The sequence below is a fragment of the Capsicum annuum genome, chromosome 4, assembly GCF_002878395.1.
Source record: "Capsicum annuum cultivar UCD-10X-F1 chromosome 4, UCD10Xv1.1, whole genome shotgun sequence".
Classification (NCBI taxonomy): Eukaryota; Viridiplantae; Streptophyta; class Magnoliopsida; order Solanales; family Solanaceae; genus Capsicum; species Capsicum annuum.
This window is the reverse complement of record NC_061114.1, coordinates 160,376,875-160,394,107: the sequence shown is the minus strand read 5'-3', so window position 1 is coordinate 160,394,107 and position 17,233 is coordinate 160,376,875. Positions and strand designations below refer to the sequence as shown.

At 31.4% G+C, this 17,233-nt stretch overlaps 1 long non-coding RNA gene across 2 annotated transcripts; it reads right to left on the bottom strand.

The window, feature by feature from the left end:
- Positions 1-2,697: 2,697 nt before the first annotated feature.
- Positions 2,698-5,261, bottom strand: LOC107867789. 2 transcript variants are annotated; one of them, XR_007054254.1, is made up of 5 exons: positions 5,195-5,261; positions 4,875-5,068; positions 4,716-4,783; positions 4,439-4,615; positions 2,698-2,982 (listed from the first exon to the last, which is right to left on the bottom strand). It is a non-coding gene; the product is annotated as an uncharacterized LOC107867789 (long non-coding RNA). The 2 variants fall into 2 exon arrangements; XR_001673335.2 differs by having other exon boundaries at positions 4,875-5,047; positions 5,195-5,259.
- Between the last annotated feature and the right edge of the window lie 11,972 nt (positions 5,262-17,233).

The following is a 17,233-nucleotide window of genomic DNA, read 5'->3' as shown; positions in this document are numbered from 1 at the left end:
CCCCCCCCCTCCCCCAAAAAAAAAACTATTATTTTAAAAAAATAATTTTTATCCCATCCTTACTACCTATTTTGACAATCTCAACCCCACCTACCAACTCCTCCCCTCCCCCCCCCCCCCCACCCCCCCACAAAATAAAAATAAATTTTTTAATTTATTTTTTAAAAAAAAGTAATAATTTTTTTCTTATCCCGCTCCTTTTATTCTATTCGTTCTCATTGTTTTTGTCAAATATTTACAAATACATTTATAAAATATATACTTACCCAATTTGCATAACGAACACAAGAATATACGTAAAAAAATAACTTATTTTTCTAGAAAATATTTCTCCTCCTTCATATCGAACACACCCTAAAAAAAGTATTTTCAGGGTCAAAAATTATTTTCTAAAATGTATTTTTACTTTTTATCTAAATACTAAAATATATTTTCTGTAAAATATTTTTTTCATTAACCAACCAAACACTAGAAAATATTTTCTGAAAAATATTTTCTATTCACCAATCAAATATAAGAAAATAACTAAGAAACCAACTTATTTTTCTGAAAAATATTTTCTAAAAAAATATTTTTTATGAAAAACATTTTCCTTCATACCAAACACACCCAAAGACTCCAAAATTGTTGGAATTTTGAAGCATTGATTGACATAAATTTCATCGTACTACTTTTAGATATCCTCAGTCATCCACATCACATTTACCAATTTTCCCTCTTTCCCCGCATCCATATATATATTATTCTATTTCTAATTCTATTCTAACTAATAACTAGTATTTGTCCCCGTGCAATGCGCGGATCATTTCAAAGCAAGAAAATTCACCAACATGTTTATCATATGTATTATGTACCATCATCAACATAATTTTTATACTTCATATTGCATTTAGAAAAAATCTCTCAATTTTAAGTCCCATAAAATATTAATCTCTAATCAAATAACAGAGTATTGTAATTTATCTCAAACATAATAAATGCAAATCTATCTGACAGATTTTGCCTCTCAAATAATATCTCAATTTTTAATCTATAAAAAAAATTATTAGTGAAAGACGTATAGTTTAAAGACGTTCTATTTCTTATAGAATATGCTTTTAGTTGGTGTCTGTCAAACAAAGAAAACTAATAATATTGAAGATAAAAGTTTAATCAAAGTAAAGGTTACAAAGTATAGTGACACGTTCACTAAAAAAAAAATCCTTTGTAACCAATATCTATTAACATAAATTATAAGCTTAACACAAAAGCAGAAAAAGAAATAATAGTAACTTGGTCCCCGGCATCTACCATTATACCAATAATGATCGGTCAGACTATTGCTATCCATAATAAAAAAAAAAGCATTTGCCTATTTATATAATGGATAGTATGGTACGCCACATATTGGAGAATCTGCACCTATATTAAATTTTAGAGGACATACAAAAATGATAATAGATCTCATCGTTAATGTTAATATTAATAAGAAAATCTAAATGTTTACGATTCAGTAGTAGGAGGGTGATCAAAGAAGGCAGTTATAAAAAAATAAGACATAACAACTAACAAAGAAATTCAAATGCTAAAAAAATATCAAACAAATATGTGAATTATACAAACTTATATAGATGTGAAATGCAATTAAAATAGTAATCTAAGTAAACATGACTTACTATTTCATTTAGGTCAACATTGTCAAATCTCCACAAATTAACAAAATAAAAAAATATAAAATAAATGTATTATAAATAAATTTACAAACACAAAAATTAGTACTTATTATACAAATTTAATATTGACCAACATAATTGTAATCTTTCATGATTTTAATTTTAGCAACAGTCTTATAAATCAAGATCATCTGACCCATTCTATCTTCAAGAAAAATTCGACCAAGGAAAACTTTAACTCAATCTCAACTGATTGTTAAGTCCTTGTACTTCTCAGCAATTAGCAATTTATTAGATCAATATTCTATGTAAAACATATTTCAAATATAATAAAAATATAAATAGGTATAGAGAAAAAAATAAGAATTGAATCCCTATTACATTTTTTCCTTAATATATTTTTTTTTATTCTTAAACGAAAAAGAACATTTTTATCAACGTAGTGGAGAAAATTATACAAATTAGAGTATATAAATTAGTTTTCGATTTTTTCTTTATTGCATTTTTTCGTCTATTTTTTAATTAGTTTACTAAATGTGACTTCATTAGCTTGTTAGATGTCTTTAATATCATTATTATCACCACTTTCATTTAAATATAATTGGTATAGAATTTTCTGCTCTTGATCTATTATTTATAATTCTATTCTATTGTTCAATTATATATTAATTATTTAATTAATTAAAATTTTAAAATTAACTCAAGCATAGGATCCTCACATTATTACTATCTCCACTTTTGTTTACATTTTTCTCTACTATAATATTTTAATTAGTTTTAGTTGTTTACTATTTTACATCGTATATAGTAAAATAATATCAAATCTAAAACTAATTTGTTATTTTTAAATTGTTTAAAATGTTTATAAATAATTATTTAAATAATTTACCATAAAGCATATCAATTTTTTCGATATTTTAATAATCTCATAAAGTTTTAATTTATTTTAAAAAAAATTGATAAAAAGGAGTATCTTCTGATAAAAAATAGTAAACAACTATGTAAAACTCTACTACTACTACTCAAATGACAGAAGCAATGCATGTTTGATACTTAGAAGGCATAAAAACTACTGATCGTCCTTGTTTTTGTATTTTTGAAGTTTCTTACATGCTTAAATGAAAGCATAAATTTATTCAAATAAAAAAGATACTAAATACATAGTTAAAAGGCAAAAAATAAAGAAAATTGGATAACACATAAATATGTCTACAAAATTTTTAATTTTTTCTAAAGTTTTTAAAATTATTTTATACGTCATCCCTCGTTGTAAAGTGAAGACAGAGAGGACTCGACTTTGATTGATTCCTTGCATCGACTCGTTGAAATTCTGTGAATCGAATTATATTGAGATTATTAAAGATAATGTTGATTAACAAAGGAAATAAAATTGACCACAAACTTAGTAAACTTATACACTGTATAATTAAGTTTGTGTTCCTCTTTAATGCATAGGCATAATTAAGAAACTTTTTAATGCAGAATCAATTTGCGGTGATATCTACTTTATAGATTATAAACAAATTATTTATATGCAAACTTGATTTATGTAACGTAATTATTTAAATGTGTTAATGAATCAATAATACTATTGAAAAACAAAATAATTAATCATATGATAATTGCACTAAGATGTCAAATATGATTATTTCTTACAAATTTCATATACATTTATTGTGATCAAGTGTTTGCTTGAAGATCAAAGTGACAAAAAATATATGCATCTTGCCTATATGTCAATAATATCCTAAGATTTTAATTGACAAAATGATGGTAGAGATTTATGTATTGTGTTTTCTACCAACATAATCATCTAGCATCAAGTTAACGTAGTATCTACTTTAATAGGAGTATTTAACTTTCTGACAATTAAAGAGCATAGTAAATTTTATGCATTCAAAATCTAGTATTTTGTATTCAAAGAATTGCAATATACATAAGGCATACACAAGTCTCATAAACAGTGGCTTTTGCAACAGCTTCAAAGTCATGTTCAAAGAAGAGGAGAAAAGGTAAATCGTAAAAAAAATAAAAAAGAATTTATGAATAGATATATACCCAAAAAACTTTTTTACAGTTTATAATAATAGTTCCATAATTTTTGAATTTACGTAAATTATTTGGATTTTTTAATGTTTTGCTTTATCTGTGTGAAGTGGGGAATATGGGTGACGGACTGAAAATACTTTTTTATTTATCTTTTTAAATTTTTTATTATAAAAAGTTTCAACAAACATCAAATTCAGAAGGAGCAATATTTTTTTAAATCATTTTAACGTCTGCCTCAATTAATAAAGATATCATTTTTACTACAAACAACTTGATGGTTCCTATTTTTTTCCTTTTTTTTGAACTTTCCGGTTAAATGTAAAAATTTTACTTTTAATTGAAATTGAATTTGAATTTGATCATTAATTATTAAAAAAAAAAAAAAAAAAAAAGAGTAAAAAATAGTTGTCCAATTGCATTTAAACTTTAACCTTTAAATCTAATTGACTTCTCAATTCAAAATTTAAATAATTCTGAATTAGAATTTATACTTTTCTACATATACATGAATTTAAATCAAATAAATTGACGTCTCAAGCATTTTGATGATCATGCATTTGACTTCAATTAATGATAATACACAAAGATTTAACAAAAATTTTTTGGCCAGCCCAAGTGTCTATGATGTTTGGTATACAAATTACAATTTAATTTTTTTTATTCATCAATTTATAACATAACTTAAAATCTTTATATAACAATAAAATAAAATAAGTAAGAATCATTCACCTACATACCTTGGTTTGAGCGGAAACATGCCAGATTGGAGCAATAATTTTTTACTTTTACGTTAATGCCATTTTGGTATGTTACATGCCAGATTAGTTTGATGATCCAAGCATGTTGTAATAGTTTTAACTGTCATCATAGCTTTTAGACCACCAATAACATCAAGAAAATGCCCCCATCATAAACTGAATAATATAGGAGAAAAACTTGAGTGGCGAACTAATATCAGGCATCCTGATGAATTTGGATAAATGAAGAGATGCATTAAAATGTAGAAAGAATTACCTTGATTGTATTAATTTTGAATTTATGCGTGAACAGTGAAGTGCCAATTTTGTATCTTCAATCGTCTCCTACACAGATAATAATCATTGAGCCATGGTTGTTCCATGTATACATATTGGATGATAAAATATACTTAAATCTTTTTAAATATTGATATACCTTATGCAAAAGGTAGCGTAGACATCTGAAACTTTCAAATCTCAGATTCGCTTCAGCCTCTATGTGACAATTGATCTACATATATAACCAATATCTAATCTTTGCAAATGTAGGATAGTCCCTTGAAGAGCAGATTTGGCTTCTTCACTTGTCTCCTACGTAGATTTTTCTTTCTTTTGGTAATATTGCATTAACTGAATCAGAATTGATTTTTTTTAAAAAAGAAAAAGATAAAAAAAACTGGAGTTTATTAAATAACGAATTACATAAGTTAAGAGGATAACAAACTTGCAGAAGAAATCTATGCTACCAAAACTTACAGAGTCGGATATGTGGTGGCAGCAAGCAGTGGTTGTCTAGAGAAACTATACATCAGCATATTTATAATTAATTTTCCATCAATAATGGTTTTAAATGGATACTGTAGTATCCTTAGTGGCCTAAAATTCATGGGCTACGTGTAATTGTGGACAGTTTTAAAAGTAAAAAAAGAATTTTTAAGTGGTCCTAAAAATATGAAATATTTAACTGATTCTATTATAGTCAAAACAGATAATAGGTGATTAGTATTAACTTTTTTGTAATCTTTTAAAATAATAAGGTAAGTTTTAAAAGTAAAAACTAACAATTTAAACGTGTACTCTAATTAACAAATTTTTTTAACAGATATCTTCAAATATGGCCTTTGACTTTATTTTGTACCATTATTATTTTACTTCAAATAAGCTGTAGTTAAATTTGAATTTAATGAATTTCTTAAAAATAATTACATGATTATAATTAGAAAAAAAGCCTTAAAATTATTGGTATATCGCCTTTTTTAAAAAAAGAATAACACGCTGATACCTAATAAGTTTTTCTTTCCTATATTCACACATACAAATTGGAGGTTCTTTATGTGATGCTATCGATTATTTTAATAATTAATATATTTACTATAATATAGGTAATATATATTCATATTGATAATTGAATAAACCAAATTGTATGTTGCACGTTTTTTTTTTTTCTTAAATGTAAGTAACTTGAGACTTTGGGCTGTAGGTTGACAAAAGAGTTTTAAAATGAGGTGTAGGTGACACAAGTCTTAATTATTAGGTGGAGGTGACAATTACTTTATTATGGATTAAGAAAGTTGGGAAAGTTTGAAAATAACTCATAAGTTTTTAAATTTACACTTTGATCCAAATGTTAGCCTATATTACGGAAAACGGAGGGAAAAAAAGGTGTCTTTCTCTCTCTTCTCACCCATTATTGTTTTCTCTCTCTTAGCGATTTTTGTTGTTCATTGTTGCTGCTGCTTCATTCGTCATCTTCTATTTCATTATCATCATCTTCTACTTTATTATCATCTTCATCTTCTTCTTATTGACCATTTGTTGTTGTTGTTGTTGTTACCGCTACTGTTGCTATTTGACCAATTTCTTAGGTCAAATTTTATTTCGAACATCACTTTCCACTTTGGCATTACTTCATAGGAGACCTTGGTAAGTCAAATTATGATTTTTAGTTGAATTTGTCATCTGGGTAACTGCTATTGTGTTGTTGTTTTCCAACAATGGATAGAACCTAATCATGAATCCAACATAATATCCATTTGTTTAAACAGATAGATCATCTATTGCGATAGATGAGACATTTATTTCAACGAAAGACTGATATATTGGATTCATGTTTAAACAGATGGGTTATCTATTGCAACAGATTAGTTATCGTGCGATATGATAAATATTTGTTTCAACAGATTAGTAACCTGTTGCAACAGAACCTGAACACGATTCCAACAGAAGTGTTGTCTGTTGCAATAAGGTAAATATCTGTTACAATAGACTACTAACCTGTTACAACAGGTAAGTCATCTGTCGCAACAGGTTAATTATCTATTGCAACATGTCACTCATCTGTTGGAATCAGCTTCAAAGGTGATTTAGTACTGTAACATCAATCCCAACAGGCGCTTCATCTGTTGCAACAGATATTTAGGAGCGTAACATGAATCCCAACATGTAAGTAATTTATTGCGACTGATCACTTACCTGTTGCAACAGATAACACATCTATTGAGATTTATTCACGGCACTATGAAATCACTATCAACTTGTTTTAACAAATGACTTTATTTAGGTACCACTAATAGAGGGATCAATAACAATAGGGGTGGATTGTCATAGTCAATGGGTCAAGAAGAGCAATCGATATATATGGCGTTGGAAGGAAAGTGAAATGCTAGAGACGATAGCTATGATAGTCCAAAGTGATATTTCATATGATGATTTTGTGAACTTAATCATCAGCTTTTGTAGACTGAATTGTTAACTGGAAGAACTCGCCATCAGCTACATCCACAGCTTCTTTGAAAATCAGAGGGTACTACCTTTCAAGATAACCGATTAGGTTTAGTTGCATGCTTATCTAAGTGATTCAACCAGGCCGGTGTTAAGGGTGTACATGGTTGAAAAGACGAGAGAGAGTGAGAACCAGAACGTAGAAGAAGAAAAAAAAGACTTCTTTGATGATAGGTTGGATGATCTAGACATAAATATTCTAGATGATGATCAAACACCTACGCCCATTGATGCGACCAATATTATATGCAGTTCTTCTCAATCGACACAGTCTGGAAATCTTCAAGACGACGGGACCGACTTTTTTATTGGAATGTCATTCAAGGACAAGAATGAATTATCTAATACTTTGTTTATTTCTTTCTTGAAAAAAGATTTCAGAATAAAGAAGGTGATTAGTTCGAGCAGTGTCTTTTGCTTCAAATGTGCTAATTCGAACTGCAAGTGGTGGTTGAGAGCGGTGAAGTACTCAAGTTCTGATCGATTCGTCATTCATAAATATGAAAAGCATCACACATGTGGTTCGGAGCACAACTCGAGCCAAAATTCTCACTCCATGGGAAAGGTCCTCGGTAAATATTTCAGGAGTAGTTTCCTCGATGGCAAAGGCCCTTCAACAAGGGTTATGGCCAATCAAATCCTTACGGATTTGGGTGTCCTGGTCAGTTATTGGAATGTATATGCAGCCATGGGGATTGCCAAGGACCTGGTTAGGGGAACACTCGAGCATGGGTATGAAGTCCTGGATGCTTACCATTACATGATTGAGTCCACAAATCCTAGAATAAATACGACATTGCATCTAGATAAAAATGGAAGGTTCAAGTACTTTTTTGTATCCTATGGTGCTTGGATTCAAGGTTTTCGACATTTGAGAAAAGGCATAGCTGTCGACGGTACCTTCTTGAGGAGCAGGTATAATGGAGTTCTGCTAGCGGCGGTGGTGCAGGATGCGGAGAATCACAACTTTCCTATCTTTTTTTGTGTAGCAAACAAGGAATGGGATGCCTCTTATGAATTTTTTTTAACAACTGCGATGCTGCATCGAAGATACCGAAAAGTTGTGTTTTGTATCAGATAGGCATCTAAGTATTCCAAAGATGGGTTCACTTTTCTTCACTTCATCTTACTTTGACTATTGCATCAGACATCTTGGAGAGAACATTCGAAACAACTATCACAACGAAAAGGTCGTCACCCTTTTTTATAGTGCAGCTAAAGCATATAGTTGAGAGGAGTTTTTAGACCATTTCAATCAATAGCGGATGTGAATCCCAAGGTAGCAGAATTTCTCGCACGTGTAAGTTTTGAGAGATGGAGCCGGGCATTCTATCCAGCAAATAGGTACATTCTTATGAATTTAATGTCTTGTTTGATTTACAAATTTAGTATGATGTCATACTAAGTGATTCTTTTCTATAGGTACAATATTATGACATCAAACATAGCTGAATCGGTGAATTCATTGTTTGGCGATAAAAGAGAATTTCCCATCAAGGCTATATTTGAAAAAATAAGCGAGAAGTATAGTGATTTTTTTAACGAAAGGTGTGTGCAGTTCAAGTGCCCAGAAAAAAGAACCCGATTTGTTCTTGAAATCGAAAAAAATATCAACGAACATCAGTTTGGGAAATAGGTTATTCTCTCATAAAATAGCAGATTACAAATTTCATATCACCGGTCATGGTGATGCTGCCACGATCGATCTTCAAACAAGATCTTATACGTGTAGAGTTTTTAACTTGGACAAAATACCTTGTCTACGTGCTATGGTAGTGCTTCGAGCTCAATACAGTCATAACTATGGACCTGAAGTTTACGTGCACTCTTCTCAATATTATTCGGTAGAAAAATATGAAATGACATATAGTGGGCATATTACTCTAGTGCCTCCCGAAGAATCTTGGGTTGTTCTAGCTGAGCTTATGAGAAGATTAATACCTCCTCCATATATTGACCCGAGCACTATCAAATCAGGAAGAAAGCCATATAAGAGGAAGCGTGGAGTTGGAGAATCATTTTCATTAAGAAGAAACAAGTGCTCCATATGTAAGTGCGCTGGCCACAAAAGAACTACATGCCCGAATCGTAATCCACTATGATTGTTGTAATTGCAGAAACTTGTGTTGTTGTTTGTTTGTTTGTTTGTTGTGGACTTTTATATATTTAACTCATTATTGTGAACCTAATATTATCATTTATTATATATAAAATATTTTTTTTAATAACTTGTGCATCAATAAAAAAAGGTAAAACATGAACTAAATAATACAGCAGACCACAATTATTCTCAACAGTTGCACAAATAACTGAAATATTTTCCTCCAACAGATGACAAATCTGTCAAAACAGACGGATAATCTGTTGATAGAAACCCAATAGATGACCAATCTGTTCCAATACATGGTTCATCTATTGAAAGAACTCAAAAGTCATAATTGCTAGTGCTACTGGATTCAACATAGCTCCTTGCCTCCAACTGTCGACATGTTAACATGTATGTATGTTTAGATTAGAAGAAATAGACAGAATGAAAATTGAATAAGAATTAAAATGCCAAAGTCTGACTAAAAGTAATTTTTTCATTAAATAAAAAATAAAATACATTAGGTATGGATCCGATATAGAAAAATTAAAATACATAAGCTAAAAGAAAAAACACATTCTAATTATTATTATCATCATCATCATTGTTAATGACAGCCGAACAATCAACTCGCAGCAGCAGGGCCTTCATCGGCCTCTGCATCTCTCTGAACATCATCGCTCTCATAGCGACCAACTCCTTCTGCAGGTCATTATCCTGCCTCTGAAGTTCTCACACTGTGTCGCGTAGAATAGCAATATCCATAAAAGAATCAACCATATCTAAAACACGCATGAATTGACAAATGTAAAGAAAAAAGTCAAAAATGTAATACAACGTATACGACCAACTGGTAAATTTACACCAGAAAAAAACTTACCTCAACGAGAAAGGAATATGCTCTTTAAAGAGAAGTGGTTGAAGATGTCACACGAAAAGAAAAATACAAGAAATAAATAAAGTTGTATTGAATGAGGATTAAGGAGGGACCTATTTATAGAGGATTGAATCTGGACATGTCAGGCCAAAAGGTAGGACTGTTCAGCTCCATTGTATTAATTACATTCAAACTAGTGGCATTTTGTTTTCTGTTAAAAGTCGCGACTTTTTATTTTACATTAATTACTTCTCACCTTTTCAAAATGGTTTGAGACTCAATAAAAGCCATTATTATTGAGTTGTTGCAATAGATCGTCCATCTGTCGTAATAGATTTAGCATCTGTTGCAACAGATGGATTAAATGTACAACAGCCAGTCTGTCAAAATAGATTTACCATCTGTTGCAATAGATGGTTTGTATATGCAACAGATAAGACATCTGATGCAACATATGTATTATCTATTGCGACAAATAGACAGTATGTTGGAGGAGATATTTTGATATCTTCTAACAGATGATTCATCAGTTTCAACAGATGGAGTATTTGGTTCATTAGCTGTTTTGAATGTGTTAGATAAAAATTCATGACTCTTCACCTCTTTTTAATAGTTCCTTTGTTTCGTATTAGTTGGGCCCTATGGGCTTGGCACACCAATTAATAAAAATATAAATTAGGTAATTATTTTATCAAATTGGCCTTATTAATTATACTTTGAAAGTATAAATATGAATAATATACTTTATGTAGTTATTTAATAATAGGGGTAATCTTGGAAGAATATAATAAAATTCTCTTAATTTTATAATTAGGACAACTAAATTGAAACAAACATTTTTAGCAAGAAGTAATCACATGCGTGCAGATGAATAAAAACATAGTCTGGTCTGTCGCAACAGATTTACCATCTGTTGCAACATACGGATTATCTTTTGCGACAGATGGACCATATGTTGGAGGAGATGTTCTGATTTCTTCCAACAGCTGATTCGTTAGTTACAACAGATGGAGATTTTGATTTATTAGCTGTTTTGAATGTGTTAAGATAAAAAGTCATAACTCTTTACACCTCTTTTTTAATAGTCATCACATGCATGCAGATAAATAAACAACACTGTCTGACATGTCCTGATGGAGTAGGAAGAATAAGGTGCGTGCAACGGATCTCATTTTCATGCGTGTGAGTTATGTATATTATTGGTCAGGCTACTGTGACAAACACACATAAAGTGCAATAATTTTGTGAATGCAGTTTTTTACCGATTAGAGAATGATCCTTCAAACAAGATCTTGCATTGTATATTTTAGTTTGATAGGTGCGAACTGATAAGGCCGAAGGGTTCCAAGACAGTGGTGTCGATACTCTATTACAATTTAATGATGGTTTATGCTCATGTTTTTGTGTCAAGTTTGGGGAAGGGTTCAAGTTTTTGGCGGCAGTATAAATATCCAATAGTAATTGGACCGGTTTTAATGGCGCAATGGACTTCTTGAAAGGCCTCCGAAGCCTCGCAATGCAAAAAATAATGATGGAACCAATAGAAATTCTTCTAGTCCAAATTTATATAGATGAATTGCTGGAGGAGACTTTTATACAGCAGAAGGTGCTTGGGAGAATACTTGTGCGTGAAGGGGGAGGTGGAGAAGGCCATATATTATCTCAGACCTTGATATATGGCCAATGAAATTGACATGAGAAACCTGAACTCAGACTTTTATACACCAATGAAATCGATATAATCCCATATTTTTAATGAAGGAGTAGTTGGTTCAGGTTTCAATTCAGACCGACAATCCTGTGAAGATGCTTTCTTAGAGTTCAGGTCCTGCCCTTTGTGATAGTCTTCATTTAGGCCACACTCGCTAGTTGCATTCTCGAGCAAAGTGTCCAGCTTTAGTCTTGTTGACCATTCTTCTTTTTCTTCAATGACTGATAAATTTTCATTTTTGGATACACTTTCACATTTGCACCTCATCCAGTTTTTTCATTTTTCATATCAATTTCATTATCCAATTTCGCTACACTTTCCACCCCACCCTGTGTTTCCACTTAAACAAAAACTGAGATAATATATGGCCTTCTCAACCTCCCCCTCCTCACACAGGTTTTCTCCCAAACACCTTCTGTTATATAATAGTCTCCTCCAATAACCCATCCATATAAATTTGGACCAGGGAAATTTCTATTGGTTCCATCGTTGTTTGTTGTAGTACGAGGCTTAGGAGGCCTTTCAATAAATCCATTAAGCCATTAAAATCGATCCAATCACTATTAGATATTTACACTGCCGCTAAAAACTTGAACCCTTCCTTAAACTTGACACAAAAACATAAGCACAAACCGTCATTAAATTGTAATAGGGTATCGACACCACCATCTTGGTCCCTCAGCCTTACCAGTTCAAACCTAACAATCTTAACTGTAAAATTCCATATGTTGTTTGAAGGATTAAAGCCTAATAGGTAAAGAACAAACATTCACAAAATCAATGTACTAGATGTGTGTTTTCATGATAGGTTGATCAGTAATACACACCTCCCACATATGAAGTGGTTCCATCTGTAAGCAGCTTATTCCTCCAAACCCATCTTTACTCTAGCCTTTAATGCTGGCCGGGCAAAAGTGGATCCAGTTTCACTTCCTTTTATCTGCAAACAAGAGAAATACATTTGGTATAAAACAAGAAAAGAACAAAAAGAAAACAAAAAGAACATTACAAAAAGGTAACACAAAATTGAGTGAATCAACAGATGACCAGTATGATGTAACAGATTACCCATCTGTTCAACTAATGAGGCATCGTTACAAAAGATGGATGAAATGTTACAACAGATGGGTCATCTGTTGGAATAAATCAAACCAGCCTAGCTACTAGTTTAATTTCTTTAAATAGTTGCTTCGTCTGTTCCAACAGCTAATTCATCAGTTGTAACAGTTGAGGAAACTATTGCACCACCAACATCAATAACAAAGAAACAACACCATATGTTCCAACACATCCACAACACAAACGTCACATGTTCCAACATGACCACCACCCCCAACAACAGCACAACCAAAGTACCAAACAAAAGACATAAAAAAATTATACTAACAACAAGGCTTTTTAAGTTCTCCCAACAGATGACTTTTTTTGCATATTTTAATAAAAATAATGGTTCGTTCATTCAAGACTTAAAAGTCACCTTTCCTTCAATTTTCTCAATAAATAGGAAATTGGTAGTGGGTAAATCATTAATAGCAACAGATGTAAATATCTAATTTAAATGACATACAAAGAAGAAGAGATGGAAAGAGCAACAGTGAACCGTACCTGCAGTGTCAAAAAAGCAAACGAATTAGAACATCTAGTTCACTCAAGAAAAGATGTTGATTGGTTGATATCCTAAAGGATACTTATCCAAAAGAAGAGAGAAAAGAGAGGAAAAAAAGAAACAAAGATAATTAAGAATTGAGAATAAAAAAGAGTGATGAGTTGAGTCTAAACTACTTTATGGCTGAAGGAGAGAGTTCTAGATATAGGTTTTAAATATTCATTAATAAATTTTAAGGGGCACGAGGTAACGGTGACATTGAAAAGACCAGATAAGACTACTTCCTCAGGAGATTTTTGAGTTATCCAAGTAGTACCGAGTAATATTTTTTACCGCCTTAGTTTTTTATCTCGGACAGAAAATACCTAAATTGCTTTAAAAAAGGATCTTAAAATATTTAAGTACAACAAATGATAATTTCTGTTTAGAAATTTCCAAAGCTCGGTCATCTATCCCAATAAATGGCGTAATCTATTTGATAGTTTAAAATAGATGTGTAATATGTTACAACAGATTACCTAATCTGTTTGATTTGATCCAACAAAAAAGATATTTGTTGCAATAGGTTGAACATTTATTTATATATAATTTCAATTGAGTTCATATGTTAGACTAATACCTTCATTGAATGTGAGCTCTCATAGGGTCAACTACACCTTCAATTGAGTCTTTTGGCAATTGCATGATGAGACGATATTGCGTTCCTCCTGACTAGAGTCATTGATCGATCACTCTGAGCCGAATTGATTCTTACTACCTCATATGTTAGACTAATACCTTAACTGATTAATCTAGAACTAAGGTACTAATACCTTAATTGAATAATCTAGGACTAGGGGTGAGTTCTCATAGGGTCAACTACAACTTCACTTGAGTTTTTTGGCAATTACATGATGAGATAGTATTGTGTCCCTCCCGACCAGAGTCATCGATCGATAACTCTAAGGTGAACCGATTCTTACTACCTCATATGTTCAACTAATACCTTAATTGATTAATCTAGGACTAGGGGCGAGTTCTCATAATGTCAACTACAATAGATGACAACTCCTATTTGATAATTTATAACAGATGGATAATCTATTGTGATATATGACTTAATCCATTTGATAATTTACAATAGATGGGTAATCTGTCACAACAAATGACTTAATCTATTTGATAGTTTATAATAGATTCATGATATATTATAACAAATAATGTATTTTGTTTGATAGTTTACAACAGATGCGAAATATATTGCAACAAATTACCTAATTTATTTGATTTGATCTAACAAAAAAGACATCTGTTGCAACAGGTTGAACATTTATTTATATATAATTTTAATTAAGTTCATATGTTATACTAATGCCTTAATTGAATGTGAGCTATCATAGGATCAACTACAACTTCAATTGAGTCTTTTGGCAATTGCATGATGAGACGGTATTGCGTTCCTCCAACCAGAGTTGTGATCAATCACTCTGAGCCGAACCGATTCTTACTACCTCATATGTTAGACTAATACCTTAATTGATTAATCTAGGACAAGGGTACTAAGACCTTAATTGAATAGTCTAGGACTAGGGGTGAGTTCTCATAGGGTCAACTACAACTCCAATTGAGTCTTTTGGTAATTACATGATGAGACGGTACTGCATTCCTCCCGACCAGAGTCGTCGCTCGATAACTCTAAGCCGAACCAATTCTTACTACCTCATATGTTCAACTAATACCTTAATTAATTAATCTAGAACAGGATACTAATACCTTAATTGAATAATCTAGGACTAGGGGTGAGTTCTCATATGGTCAACTATTGATTAATCTAAGACTAGGGGTGAGTTCTCATAAGTACAACAGATGACAATGCCTATTTGATAATTTATAATATATGGGTAATCTATTGCGACATATGACAATCCATTTGATAATTTACAACAGATGGATAATCTGTCACAACAGATGACTTATTCTGTTTGATAATTTATAACAGATTCATAATCTGTTATTACCTAATCTGATTGATAATTTACAACAAATGTGAAATCTGATGCAACATATTGGACATTTATTTTTATACAATTTCAATTGAGTTCATATGTTAGACTAATAGTACATAAGTTGATTAATCTAAGACGAGGGGTGAGTTTATAGGGTTAACTAGAGTACTTGATCAACTACAACTTCAATTATTTTTATATAATTTCAGTTGAGTTTATATGTTAGACTAAATAGTACCCTTTTGGCAATTGCATGATGAGAGGGTTAAAAATTATACATACCTTTTATAATTTTAAAAATAATTAAGATCAATTTAGATCAAATTAACATTTTCAAAACTTGTCATTCTTTTCCAAAATACAAATCAACCCATATAAAAAGTTTCATTATTTCAAATCTCGAGTTCTCTCTCTTTCTCTCTATTTTCACTCAACAAAGTACAAACAACAACTACTCAATAAATTTGCTCAACCCTCAACAAAAAATTATTTTTCTTCTTATTTTCGACCACATAGGTGTTATTTTCGATTTCATTCTTACTTGTATCAGTCGTTTTCTTTGTCTTCATAGGCAATAGAGTTCGAAAAGAGTTCTATATTTGTTATTTTTTTCTAAAAAATAAGGACTTTTAAGTTAATGATGAAAAATAAAACTTTTAGTTGTACTATCTTCGAGAATGGGTTTACAATTTTAAGTTTTGATGGTAAAATTGTAGGAAGAACTCGAGAAATCCCTAGTTTTCGTTACAGTGTTCCGTTGACTATCGTGGTATTATTGAATGGTATTTGTGGTATTGGTGGTGGTGGTGGTGGTGTTTGTAGTCGTCGTCGTGGCACTGGTGGTGGCATTGGTTGGTGGTGTTTGTGGTGGCTGTCGGTGGTGTCACTATTTATGGTGTTTGTTTGTGGCATTGGTTTGTGGTGTTTATGATGGTGGTTATTGGTGTGTCGTATTCGTGATGTTTGTAATGTATTTTTTAAAATTTATGTATATATCAATTGTAATGTAATTTTTGTTTTTTCTGTTGTTTGTAGGTAAAATATGTCTCCCAAAAGAAAAGAAAGTGAAAGTTGATCAATGTTTGACCACCCAAAAAAAGGCTACAGTACAGAGGGATTCGGAGGAGCTTCCTAAATAATCTCAGTCAGGGAAAAGTGAAGCTGAGGAGAGATATGAAAATAATGTTGAGGGAGGTGGAAAAGGGTCTATATATGGTGATGAAGAAAATAAAAGTGAGAAAGAGAAGAAATTGGAGAGTGAGAAAGAGAAAGAGGATGATCATCAACATGATGATAATGGATTACCAATGGGGCGTGAATTAATATCGACATCCCAGCATGATCCTATCAAAACTTTTAGTGTTGAAAGGTTTCAAGTTGCGATGCCGAAAAATGACCCAGAAGCAAAACAACTAACTATTCAAATCGTACTTAAATGTCAGATGGGGAAATTTTTTAAACATTTTATGAAAATTATGAAGAACAAAAACATTGGCAGACTTTTTAAGAAGAGCTGCTTTAGAGGCTTTCTTGAGCTGCCTGAGGACCTCTCTACCTGTATCTATTTCCTTATGACGATAGTATATGGTCTTATCAAGTGCAGGATCAAGTACGTGGGGGATAATAAAGATTTGGAGGAGGGGGCAAAAAGAAGATGGATGAAATCTGGATTAACTACTGTGGCATACCTATTTGTTTTGGCTTGCAAGAGTTTACCATAGTAATGGGCTTGAGATGTCATCGTCCAAA